This window comes from Sceloporus occidentalis, unplaced genomic scaffold, assembly GCF_023333645.1.
Source record: "Sceloporus occidentalis isolate IW3139 unplaced genomic scaffold, rSceOcc1.0.p SCAF_2, whole genome shotgun sequence".
Taxonomy (NCBI): domain Eukaryota; kingdom Metazoa; phylum Chordata; class Lepidosauria; order Squamata; family Phrynosomatidae; genus Sceloporus; species Sceloporus occidentalis.
The window spans coordinates 64,665,561-64,684,467 of record NW_028316982.1 but is presented as its reverse complement, the minus strand read 5'-3'; the positions used below and the strand labels follow the sequence as shown (position 1 = coordinate 64,684,467).

The window sequence follows — 18,907 nt, the reverse complement described above, 5'->3', positions numbered from 1 at the left end:
CTTTAGTTAACATAGATCATGTACTGAGAAGAGCGTAAGAATAATGGACTTTAGTGTGTCGTCCACCTACAAAATTCAATTATATAAAGCAGGAGTGGAGAACTATGGAGGGAGAGGGGGCCATTTTTCACACACATACACACACAGAGAGACTGTTGCACCGACATGCCCAATGTTGCCCTTTCCACAAAATGTTGGCCAAAAGATTTGGTAGTATGAGGGGATTGGGCTGGGACAGAAAAACGTCTGCTTTTTGCAGTAGTTTTGACCTGTTTGGGACAGGTGTTTGGGTGAAAAATTGCTTGAACTTCTTTATAAATGTGGAGGATCTCAGTAGTTTCAAGGGCTGCAGGGATTGTAAATTTGGGCCCTGAGGACCATATTTTGCCCAACTTCATTTATGCATTTGGGACAACACCTAATTTTATCATGATGTGACTGTGAAAACATAGGAAGTGTGTCCTACCTAGTCAGATATTTTGTCCATTCAGCTAATATTATGTACCTAGATCAGCAGAAGCTGTCTAGGGTGTCAGGCTATCTATCTTTCCCATTACTTGCCTCACATAACTTGAGATGTCAGGACTGCATCTAAGGCTGAATCCACACCTGAAAAAATAATTTGTCCTTACCTTGAGCCTGGCCCTGTTTAAACATATTGCATTCATCAAAGTTTCAAAGTAAAAGCACTTCCTTTGGATCCCTGAAGCTTTAATGAGATTTAAAAAACAAGAGTTTTACTTTGCAGTTTCTAGGGGAAATTTTATTTTTAAAAGTGTGCCCTCTGCCCTGAATTAGGATTGGGGTGAAACTGGGGGTGGGGGATAGGATGGTTGGAGGGTGGGACAAGTTGGTGGATGGTTACCTAGGTCCAGAAAGCATGACATCACATTATTATTATTATTATTATTATTATTATTTTCAAGGTATGTGAGAGGTGAACAAAGGTCATGGCAGGAAGGGTCCCAAGTGGGTTTACCTTGCATCCACATTCTGCAAGCATGGTGTCAACATTTATTTATATCTTTATTTTAGTTCATTGTATACACGATATTCAAATACATGAAAGCATGCATGGCATTTGTATATACAATACCCTTTGAGATCCTTCCTGCCATGAACTTTGCTTATTTCCTATCCACCAGACTAAAGTTGTGAACAGTCAGGAATCAATCCCCTTCCACACCTGAAGGACCCCCCAGCACCCCTGACAACAGTTCTGCCCTGTCATGCATTGTCTTAATCCCAGGTTAGAGGACATGGTCGGGACATTGTTGGAGAATAAATTCCTTCGGACCCAATAGGAAATAGATTCAAAAAAACATAAGGAGGATTGGGGTGTATTTTTTGCTGGACTGGAGCCAATGGGTTTACAAACTATCTGTTTCATTCTGTAGGGTTTTTTCAAAAAAATATGATTCCTGTTAATCTTCCGGCCCGATCATGTCGGGAACTTTAAATGCCATGACCTAAATTGAATGAGGAGACATTTAATTTTCCCAACAAAAACATACTAGTGCACACACTTATACACATACATGGAACAGAGAGGTTTTGGGTTTGCAGACAGAAAAGAGAAGGAAAGAAGACCAGGAAGCTTGATGAGGAAGCCATGTACAAGGTATCTAATGGGAATGCATGTGGGCATTAAGAATGTCAGAGAAAAAAAAGAAAGGCTATTGATTTATATGGATATGCAGATATACAGGGAGAGAGAGAGAGAGCACATGCATCTATGCTATGAAGAAAAAAACATGCTGTAGTCATGCAACCTAAAATAATAATCTGACACAATGAACATGGGACCATGGTAGAAACTCCCTTTTATACCAATTTGACTTCGATGTGAGAAACATGTGGCTTTCAGTACCAATTTGAGTTTGGATTAAAATGGGAGCATGTGTCCTTAATGGGGTCAAACCAAGGCAGGATACTGCACACACAGATTTTGCAGGTGTGGATTCAGCCTGAGATCTCCTACATGCTCACAATATAAACATACCCTTTTCTAAATTGCTACAACAGCAAGTGGAAATTAATCAGACTGACATATGTATCAGTTCCACGCAAGTTTGCACAATCTCAAGGTTAATCATATGGCATTTGTGAGAGGCTGCTTTTAGTGGTCTTGTTCTCAACTTTAGTATCAGACTAAATTTTCAAGAGAAAGCTCTCCTCCTCTGTGAATCAGAGCTTGAAAAGTTACTTTTTGGATTAAAGCTCTCAGGCTGTTACATGTAACCAGCAATTTTTCCAAACTCTGCCAAGGTGGCATGATGTAGTGTGGGATAACATCATATTTATGGCCTGTCTAGAGATTATGAACAGCTGCATAAAATATTACCAAAAATGACAATTTTTAAAAAAAAACATCCAAAAAGGTCATTCCTAGAGAGACAATTAGAACTGAAGAAAGAAGAAGAAAATTTATAAATATTTCACCATCTGGTCCTTTCAAACTATATACTATACATATAGTATAGCTCTATGATTCCACTTTAATTGCCATGGTTCCATTCTATGGAATCCAAGGATATGTAGTTTAGAAAGATTAGAATTCTCAGCCAGAGAGCTCTAGTTCCCTACCCCCAGGATTGCCTAGGATACAAACATGCCTGTTATGGTGAAATCATAGTGCTCTAATTGTGTAGTGTGTAAGGACCTTGGGGGCTATTTTCCCTTTCCAAAATGCCCCTGTCCACCTCTAGAGCTTTTATTCCCCCAGTTTCAGATCATAGTTCATAGTTGTGGAACTGTATGGATGGAAAACTTACTTTGGGGGAGCAATGTGGTGTAGAGACCTATGTTAACCCTTCCTCTCCAATCTGCTGCTTCACTTCAGATGATCCTCTGGTAGTGTTGCTTTTTTATTATTTTGTAAGGATGAATGCAATCACACTACACGCATCTGGATTACTACGTCTGGCTTTGTTACTGCACCTTGGCAGTAGAAGTCAAAATGGCTGCTGTATGGTCCCCATCTGCCCTTTGGGCTGCTAATATACCTGCATACTGCACTGGAGGCATCTGGACTCCAGGAATTCAGAGAGCTAAATGAACAGATGTGATCCCTAAAGAAAGAGCCATGCAGATATTCACTGAGGTTTAAAATAAGCTGTTATGTAAAACTCAATTGTTATTGTTAACAAAGTGTAGCATCTTTTAATGACAATGTTAGATCTGTAGGGAATTTGTCCACTTTGTCTTTATTTCTGACATGTGTATTTCCCTGTCATTATTCCCCACCCCCTTCAGCTTTTAGACAGCCTGAAACTTTTCTGGATGAATACAGGGAAAAGTCAAATGTCAATGAAGGTTTATAACAAAATGTGGTATCTTTAATTAACGTCTCATTAATCCACCTCTCCTCTTGATCAATACATTTGAATAAGGTCCAGGATAAAATTAACTTTTAAAAAATTAATTTCTTAGTGACAGATCTGGATGGACAGTAAATTTCCTGAACAAATGTATGTCCAGCAGATGGACTTAATTAATGTAACAAGGATTTCACCCTGTAAATCTCACCTCTCTACATTAATTTCCACTGGACACAATATGCATGTCAATGTGGCTATTAGAAGCTCTGTGGCATAGCTCTCTGTAGAGAGATTGCCAAAGATCAGTGGTGGCTGGTGGCTCCCATGTCAGTGAGGTGATGAATCTGTTCCAAGGTATGCAAGCTTTAAAGGGATTTTCCAAAGTGCCACATCAATTTAACAATAGGGTTCAGCACTTGGAGAACTCCTGTAAAGCCTGGCTTAAAACCTGGAGTGAAGTCACTGCTCCATTGACATGGGAGCAACTGCCTATCACTGCCACAGAGCTCCCTGTCAGCTTGCAAACTAGAAATACAGCTATGCATTCACCCTCCTTCTTGAGCAACAGGAAACTCCAGAGGCAAGACTTCACTAATTTGGGCTTTATATAGAAGGAGAGATTGCTAGATGCTTACATATCTTTTGTTTTTAACCTGAAATTAGTTTTAGAGGTGCAAGCCAAGCAAAAATCTTCTACAAAAAAATCAAATCCACTGGTTTTTTGTGGGTTTTTTGGGCTATGTGGCCATGTTCTATAAAATTTTCTTCCTGATGTCAGGAAGAAAATTTTATAGAACATGGCCACATAGCCCGAAAAACCCACAGAAAACCATGGATGCCGGCCATGAAAGCCTTCGACTTCACAACAAATCCACTGTTCCACCCTATGTCTCCAGAAAGACAACTTTGTACAGAACCAGTTTCAGCTTTTCAGCAGTATCTCTCTCCTCTACCCCACCCCATTTCTCAAAAGAAGACACTGGTACTATACTCATGTATTGATATTAAATACATTAGTTACAGCTTTTTAAAAAATCACTCACGTCTCAAATGTAAAGCATCTTACTTTTCAATGTCATGTACAATAACTGTATGATATTTTCCTGGAAATCATATGAGGGTTATGTTATACTATTCCCCCACACACACCTGTTCCCTGTTGGCCTTTTGTTTTTTCACCCCATGTAGATGTGAGAAATGTGAAGCAGGATGGGTAGCAACAAGAGCAAGAGGGAGTGAGGAGCAGGAACAGAAGGGCTATAGCATGCTGCTACAGCACAGGTTTTGGTTCCCTCCACTTTCACAAATTTTAGTGCTGAATATCAACCTTTTTATTCTCACCAAGATCATCGAATTAATAATAAATGTGTAAGTAAGTAACTTCTACTAGTCTAACCCCACAAACCTACATTAACAGCTAGCAGCCACATCAAACAATGGAGATCTGTTTGGCTGCCAATCAGGACACAACAGGATGGCATTTAGAATCATAGAGTTGGAAGAGACAACATGTGCCATCCAGTCTAACCCCCTGCCATGCAGGAACACAGAATCAAAGCATCCCTTTAAAAACAGCCTCTGTTTAAAAATCTCCAAAGAAGGAGCTCCACCACACTCCAAGGAAGTATGTTCCACTGTCGAACAGCTCTTACTGTGGGGACATTCTTCCTAGTGTTGAGCTGGAATTTCTTTCCCTGTAGTTTGAATCCATTGCTCCAGATCCTATTCTCCAGAGCAGCAGAAAACAAGCTTGCTCCATTCTCAATATGATGCTCCTTCAAATATTTAAACAGGGCTATCATATCATTTCTTCTCTTCTCCAGCTCCCTAAGTCTTTCCTCATATGGCATGGTTTCCAAACCCTTCACCAGTTTGGTCACCTTCCTCTCGACACACTCCAGCTTGTCAACATCCTTTTTGAACTGTGGTGCCCAGAACTGGACACCATATTCCAGACACTATATTTCTATTAATGCAGCCTAGAATTGCATTGGCCTTTTTAGCTGCTGCATCACACTGTTGATTCATGTTTAACTTGTGGTCTACTAGGGCTCCTAGATTCTTTTCACATGTACTGCTGTCAAGCCAGGTGATCCCCATCCTATATCTATGCATATCATTTTTTTCTGCCTAAGTGCAGTGTCTTACATTTCTCCTTGTTGAAATTCATTTTATTAGTTTTGGCCCAGCTTTCTAGCCCCCTTCCTCCAGCAACTGATGCTTCAATGAGGAATTGCAACAAGGATCCTGATACAAATGGTCACAACTCACTTGCTAGTAGGAAGGGGCTTGAAACATCCTGCTGCACTCCAACAACCAGCAAAACAGACCTCCATCACTCGATGCAGTGGCTCTCTGTTAAACTAGGTGAGGAACCATTTAGAATCATGGCAATGGTGCTAAATGGTGAATATGTAGCTTTATTGAATAAGAAGCAGTTGCAGCTCTGTAATGTACCAGTCCTGTCCTCTTAGCAATCACACTAGGAAAAATAAAATGGCAATCTACCTCTTTCTATCCAGCCATCATGACACCTCAGTCAGTCGCATGTCCAGGGCTATGGCTCCCATCATGGTGTCTTCCTGACCCTCCCTTAAACCTACCTCACTACCTTATTCCCTACCCATCACACCTTTAAGGATTTTTGGTTTAGTTTGGTTTGTTCACCCTTTTTCCATGCATTTCCAGAGCTCCACTGCTCCATAGAAGTAAAAAAGAAAGAAAAACAAACAGGGGGAAAAGGTAACCAGGGTACTTCAAAATAGCAAGGGGAAGGGGGGACAGAGGGGAGGTAGAGATAGTGTGACATCATGAGACTGGCAATTACACAGCTGCCCAACTGAAATTACACAACTGCACAACTGAAGGAAAAGGGATGCACTGCTGGAGACAGGGCAGCTAAAGGTCGGAGGCAATGTGTGATGAGTGTCATCAAAGCTGCTTCTTCCCGATGTTGTTGCTATTCAAAAGCCATGTGCAGTAATATAAGTCATGCAGCAACTATCTATCTATTAATCCCACCTTTTAGTTTTCAGTAGCTATTGTTTTGATCAAGGAAAGGAGAATTGGATCATTGTGGCTATGTGTTCTATTTGCCCTTCATATACTGTAGGAATCTGTTTTGGTGCTGTTGGGAGCTTGGCTTCACTTTTCTGGTATTGGGTTTAAAGCCCTTATTCAACAGTTGGAGTGTTAGAGGGAGATTTGGTTCAGCTCCTCTGCTCTCTCTTGCTCATGGATTGATTTCTGTAATGCGCTCTACATGGGGCTACCCTTGTGCCTAGTCTGGAAACTTCAACTAGTTCAAAACATGGCAACCAGATTGGTCACTGGGAGCTCTAGGAGTGAACATATAACACCTGTTTTGAAATCCCTCCACTAGCTGCCCATTAGTTTCCGGGCACAGTACAAAGTGTTGGTTATGATCTTTAAAGCCCTTCATGCCTTGGGCCCAGCCTTTCTACAGGAGCGCTTTCTCCCATATAATCCTCTCCGCATGCTTAGATCCTCAGGTAAAAACTTGTTGCAGCCAATAAAAATTAGGCTTATTACAGTCTCTCAAAGGACCTTTTCTTCTGTTGCCCCTAAACTATGGAGTGACTTGCCAGAGGAGATCTGGAATATTACCAAACTTGACTGCTTCAAAAAGGTGGTCAAGACAGATCTCTTGCAGCAGGCCTTCCCAGATTAATTTGACTGTTCCATCAACTGCCCATATGCTTGATTGGTATTTGGCTTGAATTGTCATTTAAATCTGAGGGTGGGTGGGTGGGTCTTTGGGTTCTAGGGCTTTTATGATATTAATGATTGTTTTGTATTTTAATGTATTTTAATGCTGTTTTAATGTTGTAAACTGCCTCAATCCAACTGGAGAGGAAGGATATTTTTTATTATTATTATTATTATTATTATTATTATTATTATTATTGCTCCTACCTCTTTTAATGCTATCTTGCCATCTACAAAAAAGTTTGCTTCCTGCATTTCTCACCACAGGCTATGTAGGGGCTGATGGTTTTTGTAGTCCAATAACATCTAGGGAACTGTATGATTCCTACTCCTTATTTAAAATGTCTTCACTCAAACAGTGTTCATACTATTTTAATGTTTTTCCTGCCCTGCATTTTTGGTTTAGGATTGATTCATTGTAAGCTCTTGTAAAAGTAATTAAAAGTTGTTTTCTTGAATAGTGAATCCTGCAATTATCCCAAGTTTTTTGTTTCTGCCTGCACATTATGATTGATCGATTCTCAATATTCCATTGCTTATGATATTTTCCAGGTAAACAATTTTCCCCTCTCCACTGGGAAATTATATCCTGGTTTAATCTAGTTGGTAGGTGGCCAAGTCGGAGCCAAAAAAAGCCAGCCGTTCTCCAAATGAATGTTAAACTATTTATAATAGATTGAAATGCTGAGCCTCTAAAATTTGCAAATCACATAGAATTTAAAATGGAGGCATAGAATTTAAGTCTGTTTAATTACTCTAAAATCTATTTAATACAGTTATCTTCAGTGACTTGTGGACAGAACTTTAAATTGAGTGAGAAAAGTATGGTGTGAAGTTTTTTTTTTTTTAAATCATTGCTACATGCATAGAGCAAGAGAAATGCATAGGCAAAGCATTCTACCTACTTCTTTCTAAAAGAATTTACAACACAGTCTTCATTATATTTAAACATCTCTGTTGAGGTAAAATGTATTTCTAGAATTATCTGTTGTTAAATAGTTATCCTGAGACATTAAAAAGGTTCACAAGGGGTAATACTTTTGAAGAACTTTAAACTGTAGGCTGTCTGTATAAATTTTCCCCACTGTGTGACTTCTTTGGGTTTATATGCTTTCCAGTCTTATGAACTAAGCATAAATTCTCATGACATGCAAAACTGCATTCAGAAGACTTAAAACAGAAAACCTTGATTTTAAGTCCTTAGAACTTAGACAGATAGAACCAAGGCACTACGATACCTGTGCAAAATATCTTGGGTAGAAGGAGTAACCCAGTTTTCTCATGTGCAAATAGATATAACATTTAGATACAGTTTTTCTATTGGCCATTAATAATCATAAACCACAGCCTACTGGGGAAGGGAGGAACAAGCTTTATAAAGTCACCTGACTGGAAAAATACCAGATGGCAGAAGACCAGTGTGGTAATTTAATAATGAGGAAAACAATATTGCAAAAATAGGGAAAATTGTAGTCCATGCATAACATGGAAATTATTCCCTTATCCCATGTGTGTTTGTGTGTCTATGTGCACACATGAATTAATGCGCACCTACCCCTAATTATTACTCCTTACTACCTCTGAATATTCCTTGCCATAAACTGACAGACAACTTGAAGGCACATACACACACACAAAAGTAGTCTGTACTAGGAGAGGTAAGAGTCACAACACCTTGTCCCTCCTGGCTCATTGTAAGGAACTGAGAGGCACTGGCTGTGTGGATAATGGGAGTAGTTAAAGTCCCCAAAGGAATTATGTAAGAGCCCTCCCCCACCACACACACACACACACAGGTACACTATACTAGATAATTACAACTCAGCCTTCAATATTCCTTTTTTAGGGCAATGTACTGGAGAATGTGGTGGCCTCTCAGCAGAATTTCTAAATCAGATGGATTTCCTGAATCTACATCAGTCTAGCTTCAGGGTTACTGTATGTAGGCAGCGGATGGTGTCCAAGGGACAAGGGAGTATGTCCCTGTTGTTTCTGCTAGACCATTCAGTAGCTTTCATTACCATTAAGTATGTTATATTTCTGGGCCATCTTGCTGGGATGAGACTCAGAGGATCTGTTTTACAATGCCTCCAGTCCTGGACAGGTGTGCTCAGGGAATCCTGTTTGGCCTTTTGGCCCAGATGTATCTGTTTTGTCCACCATACTGTTTAACATATATATGAAACTGCTGAGAGGATGTCTGAGGATTGGGGAGTCAAGTATTACCAATATGCTCATGATGTCCAGCTCTATTACTCTGATGCCTGGTATCTGCAGTCAGTGATGTCACTAGTTGTCATTCATATTGTCACACCCAGGTAGACAGCCACCTCAGGGTAGACACCATGGGTAAAGAATGGGAGGAAGGAGGGGGAGAGTGAAGGAGAAGCAGCAGCAGACAGGGAGGTACACTTGCTGCCCGCCCTCCCCCTCCTGACCATCTCACCACCTTCCCCATCTCAGCCAAGCTACCTAACACATACCCCAGTTGACCCATGCCACCAACCAGGGCACCTCTGCCATCCGCCCACTGTGGCTGCTGGTTGGCTTGGGGTGCTGCTGCCACTTGGCAACCCCTTCTGGGGCTGGCCGGACCACAAAAGGAGGAAAGGAAAGGAGTCTGTGGCCATCCCTGTCACCACCATCCCCTCCCTTTCCCACCCAGCCAGCAGCCTGAGAAGACCTGGAAGAGACTGTGAGGCGGTTGCAGCAGCACCACCCTTCCCAAATGTCTGGCATGCCACCATCCACCTGGACCTCACTTCCCACCTGCTGCCCTGCCCTATGCTTCCCTCTAAGGTAGAGAGCACAAGGCAGGGCACAGAAAGGGAAGGGAGGGCCAGGCAGTTCACTGGAGCCACTGGTGAGGGTAGGATCCTGATGCTGCTGAGCAGCCCCTTCTGGGACTGGCAGAGCTGTTTGCTGGGCTGGAAAGGGGTGACAAGTAGGGTTGCCATAAGTCAGGACCTCCAAACTGGGACAAATGTAGGACAAATGTAGGACACATTTTTATAAAAATGGAGGACGCGCAAAAAATTGAGGTTTTTAAAAAAAATGTTAATATAAATGCATGTTTTTAGGCATGATCAAAATGGAAGACATTTTGGCATTATTCCTAGACAGATGGCAGAAATGTACTTGCCCTCAGGTTCAACTTTACTTCTCAGAAGTGTGTACTTGGTCAAGGGACTGTGGTTTTTCTTCACTGCGCGTGAGTTTGTAAAAATCACTGCAAGTTACATTGGCCGTGCCTCAGAGGTTTGTTGATATCAATATCACCATCATTCTCATCATCATCATCATCATCATCATCATCACTATAATTGTCCAGGAAAGGCAGACTTGTTAGCATTCAAAGCGACATAAATACACAGAAAATGCACTTGCATATATTTAATAATAAAAAATAATGAAAAAAAACAAGGCAGGGGTGTATATATTTGATAATAAAAATTGTAATAAAATAAAAAACAAGCAATAATAAAAATTAATAAAATAAAATAGAAACAAGCAATAATAAAATTAATGAAATAAAATAAAAACAAGCAATAATAAAAATTAATAAAATAAAATAAAAACAAGCAATAAAATTAATAAAATAAAATAAAAACAAGCAATCATAAAAATAAATGAAATAAAATAAAAAAGCAATAATAAAAATTAATAAAATAAAAAAACAAAAAATAAGTATTTTATAATTTTAAAAATTACTGTAATAAAAAAAAAAACCCAAGGCAGACCTGAAATGGCCACTGACTCACTTTTCCACCTCCTCCTCCTCTTCATCCTCCCTATCTCCTCCTCTTCATCCTCCCCACCTCCTCCTCTTCATCCTCCCCACGTCCTCCTCTTCATCCTCCCCATCTCCTCCTCTTCATCCTCCCCCTCCTCCTTGGCGCAAGGGCTCCTTGGGAAGCCCCACGTGAGGGTGCACAAGTGGGGGATGCGCACGCGCTGCCGCTGGCCATGCTGCAGCCGGGACGGTGTGCGCAAGGGAAGAGGAGCCCGTCCCCTTCGCCAGCTGGCCAATGGCCGGCTGGCCCAAGGGGACGAGCTCCTATGTCATAGCCCCGCGCACGGGCGGGAAAGCCCCACTGCGGGTGGCGCGGCGGCAGCAGCGCTGGCGAGGAGGAGGGCAGCGCTGCCCAAGAAGAGGAGGAGGAGGAGGTGGGTTGGCGGCCAGCCGCATTAGCGGCCACAGCAATGGCTGCATGAGCGGGGGCCCGGAGCCGGGACAAAGGCTGGGGTTGGGGGGAACCGGACCGGGGCAGGCAGGTGGGGCCCAAAAGCGGGTTTGTCCCGGGGACCACTGGGATATGGCATCCCTATGCCCAGGTTGAGAAAGGCTGCTCTTTGATTTGCACTGAGGCTCTAAACTGTAACTACAAATGTTGTCTTCCCATTTGAGGCTCAGACATGCCACTGAAGCGCAGCAAAGCATTTGATAAAGTCTCCCATGATATTTTGATTAGCAAACTGATTAGATGTGGACTAAATAGAAACACCATCCTCTGAGGCTGAGAAACCCAGTGGGTTTACATGGCCAAGCCGGCATTTGAACCCTGGTCTCCAAAGTTGTAGTCCGACACTCAAACCACTACCCTTCCTACCGGCCCCTGCGCAGTCCTGCCGCCGATTGCCGCCGATTTCCCCCGTTTTCGGGCCACTCCGGCCGCCATTTTGTTTTTCAAAATGTCGGCCGAAGTCTCGCGTGACCTCAGGATGGCAAAGGTCACGCGAGACTTCGGCCGCCATTTTGAAAAACAAAATGGCGGCGCCCATCTAGTAGGCCCGGTGCAGCCCCTGGAGCACTCCAACAGGGCTCCAGGGGCTGCAGCAGGCCTGCAGCAGGCTCCACCTCGCCCTCCACCCTCCTCCTCCTCCTCCCTAAGAGCAGGGAAAGGAGGAGAGGCAGAAGGAAGGAGTACAGAACGAGGGAGAAAGGGAGCCAGAGCAGCAGCTGCAGCCACAGCAAGGCGAGAGGTTGGTTCATTGGGGGAGGGGGTTAGCTGGGTGTTCTTTCTGCAAAATGCTCTCTCACCAACTTGTGTCTTTTCTGGGTTGAAACTGTGTGCATGCTTGCTGCAGTTTATTTTCAATTGCATTTTAGTAATTTCCTTGCTTGTAACTTTATTATTATTATTATTATTATTATTATTATTATTATTACTACTTGCCCTGGGTGTTCTTTCTGCAAAATGCTCTCTCACCAACTTGTGGCTTTTCTGGGTTGAAACTGTGTGCATGCTTGCTGCAGTTTATTTTCAATTGCATTTTAGTAATTTCCTTGCTTGTAACTTTATTAGTATTATTATTATTATTACTACTTGCCCTGGGTGTTCTTTCTGCAAAATGCCCTTTCAATGAGAAAGAGGAGGAGGAGGAGGAGGAGAAAGAGGGGGAGGAGGTGGAAAGGTGAGTCATTTCAGGTCTGCCTTGGGTTTTTTCCATTAATTTTTAAAAATATATAACACTTATTTTTGGTTTTTTTATTTCATTATTTTTATTATTGCTTTTTATTGTATTTCATTATTTTTATTATTGCTTTTTATTTCATTTCATTATTTTTATTATTTATGAAGGTGAGACAGTGTGACTTTCCGAAGTGCTGTAACAAAGGTCTGCTGTAACAATGATAGTGGTGGTGGTGATGATGATGATGATGATGCTTCGGTGGAAGCTCCACCCCCAGTGTGTGGCTCCGCCCCTGGAGGGTGGAAGCTCCACCCTGGCATGTGGCTCCACCCCCAGAAGGTGGAAGCTCCACCCCTGGCATGTGGCTCCGCCCCTGGAGGGTGGAAGCTCCGCCCCCGGCTTCGGCCCCCCAGTTGTCTGAGGGACAGCAACCTGGCCCCCGACTCAAAAAGGTTGCCTACCCCTGATCTAGGGGCCCATTCCCACTTGCACTTTAAAGCGATTTCCGATTTGGCTTTGCTCCGTGTTGGAAATCAATTCCAAAAGGTCCCTTGCTCCCATTATGACACCAGATCTTTCCCTTACCTCAATGTAATCACTTTTTTGGGGCATGGTTGTCGTTCCCAGTAGTACCGCCACTTCAAAATCTTCCATCAATCATCTGTGACCTAAACGACAGCCTGGGCAGCCTGGCATGGGAATTTGGGGGTGGAGGGGGGGCAAGACTTCTTCAGAGGAGGTTTGCCCTTCTCTTCCCCTGAGGCTGAGAGAGTGTGACCCACCCAAGCTCACCCAGTGGGGAACGAGGCAGGAGGATGAAGGCTTGGAAATGGCGAGGAGGAGGAAGGCTTGGAAATGGGGAGGATGTCAGGGATGGTGCAGACAGGCTGGGGACAGAGGACGGCGGAGATGGAGGACACCAAAGATGGAGGAGGCAGGCCAAGAACAGAGGACGACGAGGACAGACGACGATGGGGATGGAGGAGGCAGGCCAGGAATGGAGAAGACAGGCCAGAAACAGTGCAGGCAGGCCGGGAACAACACAGGAAAATCCCGAAAGTAAAAAGTGGCTGATTTTGTTCACTTGGATGGATTGGTGCAGGTTAATGTTGGATTAATGCTCAATGCCCCTGATATGTCTGTAAATGATCTCAAATTTGCAGGATATTCCCAGAATTTAGATCCAGTTTCTGCACAGGATTTGGGCACTTAGCCTCCCGTGTGTGATAAACCCCTATGTCAGAGCAAATCTGAGCGATTTTATCTTCTAAATGGTGGACAAATTCTTTGCAGTGAGCTGTTGAGTGGCTCACCTTCTCCTCTGGACCAGATCCCAAAAGATGCCTGAAACCACTCAGCTGAACCATTCTGTGCAGCTGCAATAGCTTTAGCCACAAGATACAAGGTTAACAACATGAACAATAACAACAACAAGCAGGAAATAAATAATAAAGGGAATACACACACCAAACCTGGCTTGTTTGTAGGCACTGCTTGTTACCTGGTTGCACGACACAACAGTGGCTGAAATTCCCTGTTCTACACAACCATTTAAGGTACAAGAGCCACATAGCATCATGGATGCCGGCCATGAGCCTTTGACTTCAAATAATAGTACCCTTTGCCCACTCCATCTCATCAAGTTCCTTTTTGAATTGCTTTGCCCAAAACTGGACACAGTATTCTAGGTGAGGTCTGACCAAAGCAGAATAGAGTGGCACTATGACTTCCCTCGATCTAAACATTAAACTCCTATTTATGCAGCCTAGAATTGCATTGGCTTTTTTAGCTGCTGCATCACACTGTTGGCTCATCTTTAGCCTGTGGTCTACTAAGACTCCTAGATCCTTTTCTTATGTACTGTGTTATACTGGGGCTCATGCACTGGACAAGTGAAAAAAGACTTTGTATAAGTCAGAGACTTTCTTAATTGAGATGTGTCTGTAGTCCACAGCCAACATGATTACTAGCCATTGACAGTTACATTTTGCATGAATTTGTCCATCCACTTTTAAATCGATCCAAGCTGGCAACCACCAGCATGTCTCCATTTATTACATGCACCCAGAAACCCCCCTCCCTTGCTTTCCGTTGTCATAGCATGGCAACTGTGATGCTTGCTATGACTCTGTATTGTGATGCGCTTATGGTTCTGGCTACAGTTGCATTTCATCAGTTAAGCTCTTGCTGTGAGAAGAGTAGGGAAAGCAGAGCCTGGTTCCCCAATGAGTTTAAGATGGGAAAGGGAAGAGTAAAGGATAGGGTTTAGAGACAGAATGGTGTAATGGTTTGAGCATTGCACTGCATCCCTGGAGACCAGGATTCAAAGCCCTGCTTGGCTGTGGGGTCCAATGGAGTGATCCTGGGGAGGTCCCAAAACTCAGAGTAAGGCAAAGGACTTAGTTTTATTCCTCGTGTGTTTGGAGAAAACACCTGGGGTAGGACAACAAAGGTAGATGTAAGTTAAAATCATTTGGATGAAGAAAGTAAAGTATTTTGTCTTCTGTTACCAAGGAAGATATTCAAGTCAATATATCTTAGTGCTAAATTAATGAGATGTCATTGGATCATGATTTGTTTGGGTTTCGCTGCCAGTTAGAATCCATAATATCCAAACCCCACAAAGCAGTGATACCTTTATTGTCACGATTGAAATGCACAGAATACCTGTTTTGAAGTCTGACTGGCTTCTTCTTCAGGAAAGATGCTAAGAATCAGACAGGAGAAAAATATATATGATAATATTAGTCGAGATATGGCTGTTCTCAGTTCAGATGGTATTGGAAGGAAATTCATGAGGGCAGATATCCCTCTTCTTCAGGACATACAAACATTAAGTTTCATTAGCAAGACAAAATGATAATCCATTTTTCCTTACCTGATGCAATATATCCATGTCTCCTCTTCTTTTTTTCTCCCCTCCTAACACTTTTAAATTCACTTTAGGGTTACCATAAGTCGAAAATGACTTGAAGGCACCTCTTTGTTTCAATATTTTCTCCAAACACATGAGGAATAAAATTAACATGATAGTGGCATGACTTATAAAAATGAAAGAGACAAAAATGCCTTTGTCAGAAACCTAGAAATGCCAGACCTGAGATTGTATTATTACGCATGTTGCTTAAATTGGATAGAAAATTGGATAGACCTAAATGATTAACAGTTGTTAGATTTGGAAGGTTTTAATTTGAGATATGGCTGGCATGCCCACCTCTGGTTTGGAAAGGTGGAATTAAATGCAGAATTCAAAGACCATATAGTAAGGAGAGCCCTATGGAAGGTATGGAATATATGTAAAGGGAAAATGTATAGACAAATGCCAGATTGGATATCACTCCAAGAGGCACTGATGAAAAAGGGGAGAAAAGAAGGAAAAGAATGGCTAAGATATAGAGATATACTAAAAAGGAAAAGGCAAGGATCAGAACAAAGGAAGAATTAATAGCAGAAAGGCACAACATCCATTGGTTTTTCTATTTTCAATTACATGAGAGATATAAAAAAGACATTAAACAATATGGCATAGCACAAAACAAGAAGGAATTAGATCTGATCCTAATGGATAGGAAAGGGAAAACGATTTCAAAATTCTATAATTTGTATATAATATATCTTGACAAGGCCTACAATAATGATGGAAGAAAGAGACTGTGAGATTGCCTCCTTCAGCTTGACACATGAAACAGGTATAGTTTAAAATTATAGATACATTGCATCCCGAAAAGGAAATTAATCTGTCACCAGAGGTTTTGTTAGCATAGGATTTAAGAGATAAGATTCTGCACACTCTTAGTAATTACTCAAAAGAGGGGCCGCATAGTGAGATAAAGGCATGTATTTCTTTATTCGGGGGAATATTTAAGATTGTAGCTGATAAGAATAGTAACGATACAGTATAGAAACAGAAGAAGGGGGGAGAAAAAGTATGAATATCAATCTAAATTGTTGAAACAAGAAGACATTGTGCATTTTTTAAATTTTGTAAATATTTCAATAAAAATTAAAAATTTAATATTAAAAATAAATAAAAATATTTTTTAAAAAAAGAAACCTAGAAATGCTGCATGAAGAAGAAGCGGCTTCTGTTGTTACTTTCTGAGTAGTCACAAGTATGGTTTTAGTGCCTGATATTTAATGGTTTCGGTGTTATAAGTATCTCTGAGAGTTGCTTCAGGTAGTAAGGTGGCAAGGTCAATAAATTACAATGCCAGCCTGAAAGGATAAGGCAGAATGAACATCGTCACAGGTTGGCATTGTTGAGATGTTTATGAGGATAACAACAAGCATGTAGAACTTATACAGAAAAATATGACCAGCAATATGATTGACAATGCATTTTTTTCCAGCCTTGACCAAATGCACCTGGAAAGCACAGGTAAGGAACCCATGTCAAGCGACGTGAAAAGTCTGGAATGAATCAGGTAATGTATTTTATCTATGCAGTACGTCATTGACCCTGATTCTCAAGAAAGAGAGGTAGGTATTTTTATTTTATTTTATTTTACAGCGCACTTTTTTCCAGCTTTGGCCAAATGCACCTGGAAAGCACAGGTAAGGAACCCAAGTCAAGGGACTTGAAAAGTTTGCTAAATGCTCATTGTTCTAAATGTTTAAAAGTACTGCACCATTTTTAGCTGAAACTGTAGCCAGGTAATTATTTCAATTTCTTCCCGAAAGGAAAAAGCTGCTGTTTTTCTCCGTTTTACCTTCAGCTTATTTTCGCATTATTTCATGTTTGCAGGAATGTCGTGTGACAGACTTCACGCATTTGTGGGTGCTTTTTTCCCCAATTCATTAAATCTAGTTTAAATCCCGTTTCTGAACAGGATGTCGCTTGTGTGATAAGGTCCATTTACTGCTACTTGTCTTGAAACCTCCCAACACTTGCAGATGATCAAGATTAAGCATTTCAGTAACTAAATTCTTTTGCAATTCCTTTTCTAGGTCAAATGCACCTGGAAAGAACAGGTAAGAAACCCAGATCAAGCGACGTGAAAAGTTTGGAATTCATCACATAATGTATTTTATCTATGCAGTACATGATAGACCCTGATTCTCAAGAAAGAGAGGTAGGTATTTTTTATCTTATTTTATTTTATTTTACAGCGCTCTTTTTTCCAACTTTGGCCAAATGCACCTGGAAAACACAGGTAAGAAACCTAGGTCAAGTGACTTTAAAAGTTTGGAATGAATCAGGTAATGTATTTTATCTATGCAGTACATGATTGATCCTAATTCTCAAGAAAGAGAGGTAAGTATTTTTATGTGATTTTATTTTGACATTGCATTTTATTCCAGCTTTGACCAAATGCACCTGGAAATCACAGGTAAGGAACCCAAGTCAAGTGACTTGAAAAGTTTGCTAAATGCTCATTGTTCTAAATGTTTAAAAGTACTGCACCATTTTTAGCTGAAACTGTAGCCAGGTAATTAATTCAATTTCTTCCCGAAAGGAAAAAGCTGCTGTTTTTCTCCGTTTTACTTTCAGCTTATTTTCGTGTTATTTCAGGTTTGCAGGAATGTCGTGTGATAGACCTCACGCATTTGTGGGTGCTTTTTCCCCCAATTCATTAAATCTAGTTTAAATCCCGTTTCTGAATAGGATGTCGCTCGTGTGATAAGGTCCAATGGCTGCTACCTGTCTCGAAACCTCCCAACTCTTACAGATGATCAAGATTAAGCATTGCAGTAACCGAATTCTTTTGCAGTTCCTTTTCTAGGCCAGACTGCTGTCGCCACCCAAAACCTTTGAAGGAGAAGGCGAGAGCATCAGTAGCTAGTGAACCGCTTGCATATGGCTCTTTCTGACATGCCCAGGGTTGCACTGACCGCCACTTTTGGGGTCGGGAAGGAATTTTCCTCCAGGAAAAATTGGCCAGAGATCCTGGAGGTTTTTTGCCTTCCTCTGGGCATCCAGCAGGAGTCACAAATTTAGGGCCTTCGTTTTTATTTTTTAAAGAATAAATGAATAATTTTAACAGGAATTTTCTTAGTCATGGTCTCATTTCCTACGTTTTATTCATGAATTTGCAAAAGTTAAAGCAGACTCTTGGGATCCTACTCTACGAAATGTATTTTCCCTTGCAGTTCTTTGCCTCCTGACTCCCATTCTAGAGAGCTGCCATTTTGCCCCCATTAACCCAAACTACCCTTTTCCAACCCGGGTTACATCAGAAGCATTGGATGGTCATTCAATATGACCACTTCCTGGAATGATGGGAGTTGTAGTCCAATTTACCTGAAGGTGCCCAGGTTGAGAAAGGCTGCTCTTTGATTTGCACCGAGGCTCTAAACTGTAACTAGAAATATTGTCTTCCCATTTGAGGCTCAGACGTGCCACTGAAGCGCAGCAAAGCATTTGATAATAAAGTCCCCCATGATATTTTGATTAGCAAACTGATTAGATGTGGACTAAATAGAAACACCATCCTCTGAGGCTG

At 41.6% G+C, this 18,907-nt stretch overlaps 1 long non-coding RNA gene across 1 annotated transcript; it reads left to right on the top strand.

Moving 5' to 3' along the window:
• Positions 1-11,781: 11,781 nt before the first annotated feature.
• LOC149318489 (uncharacterized) lies at positions 11,782-18,444 on the top strand. The gene is made up of 3 exons (XR_016280046.1): positions 11,782-12,032; positions 16,089-16,153; positions 16,814-18,444. It is a non-coding gene; the product is annotated as an uncharacterized LOC149318489 (long non-coding RNA).
• The last annotated feature ends 463 nt before the right edge of the window (positions 18,445-18,907 follow it).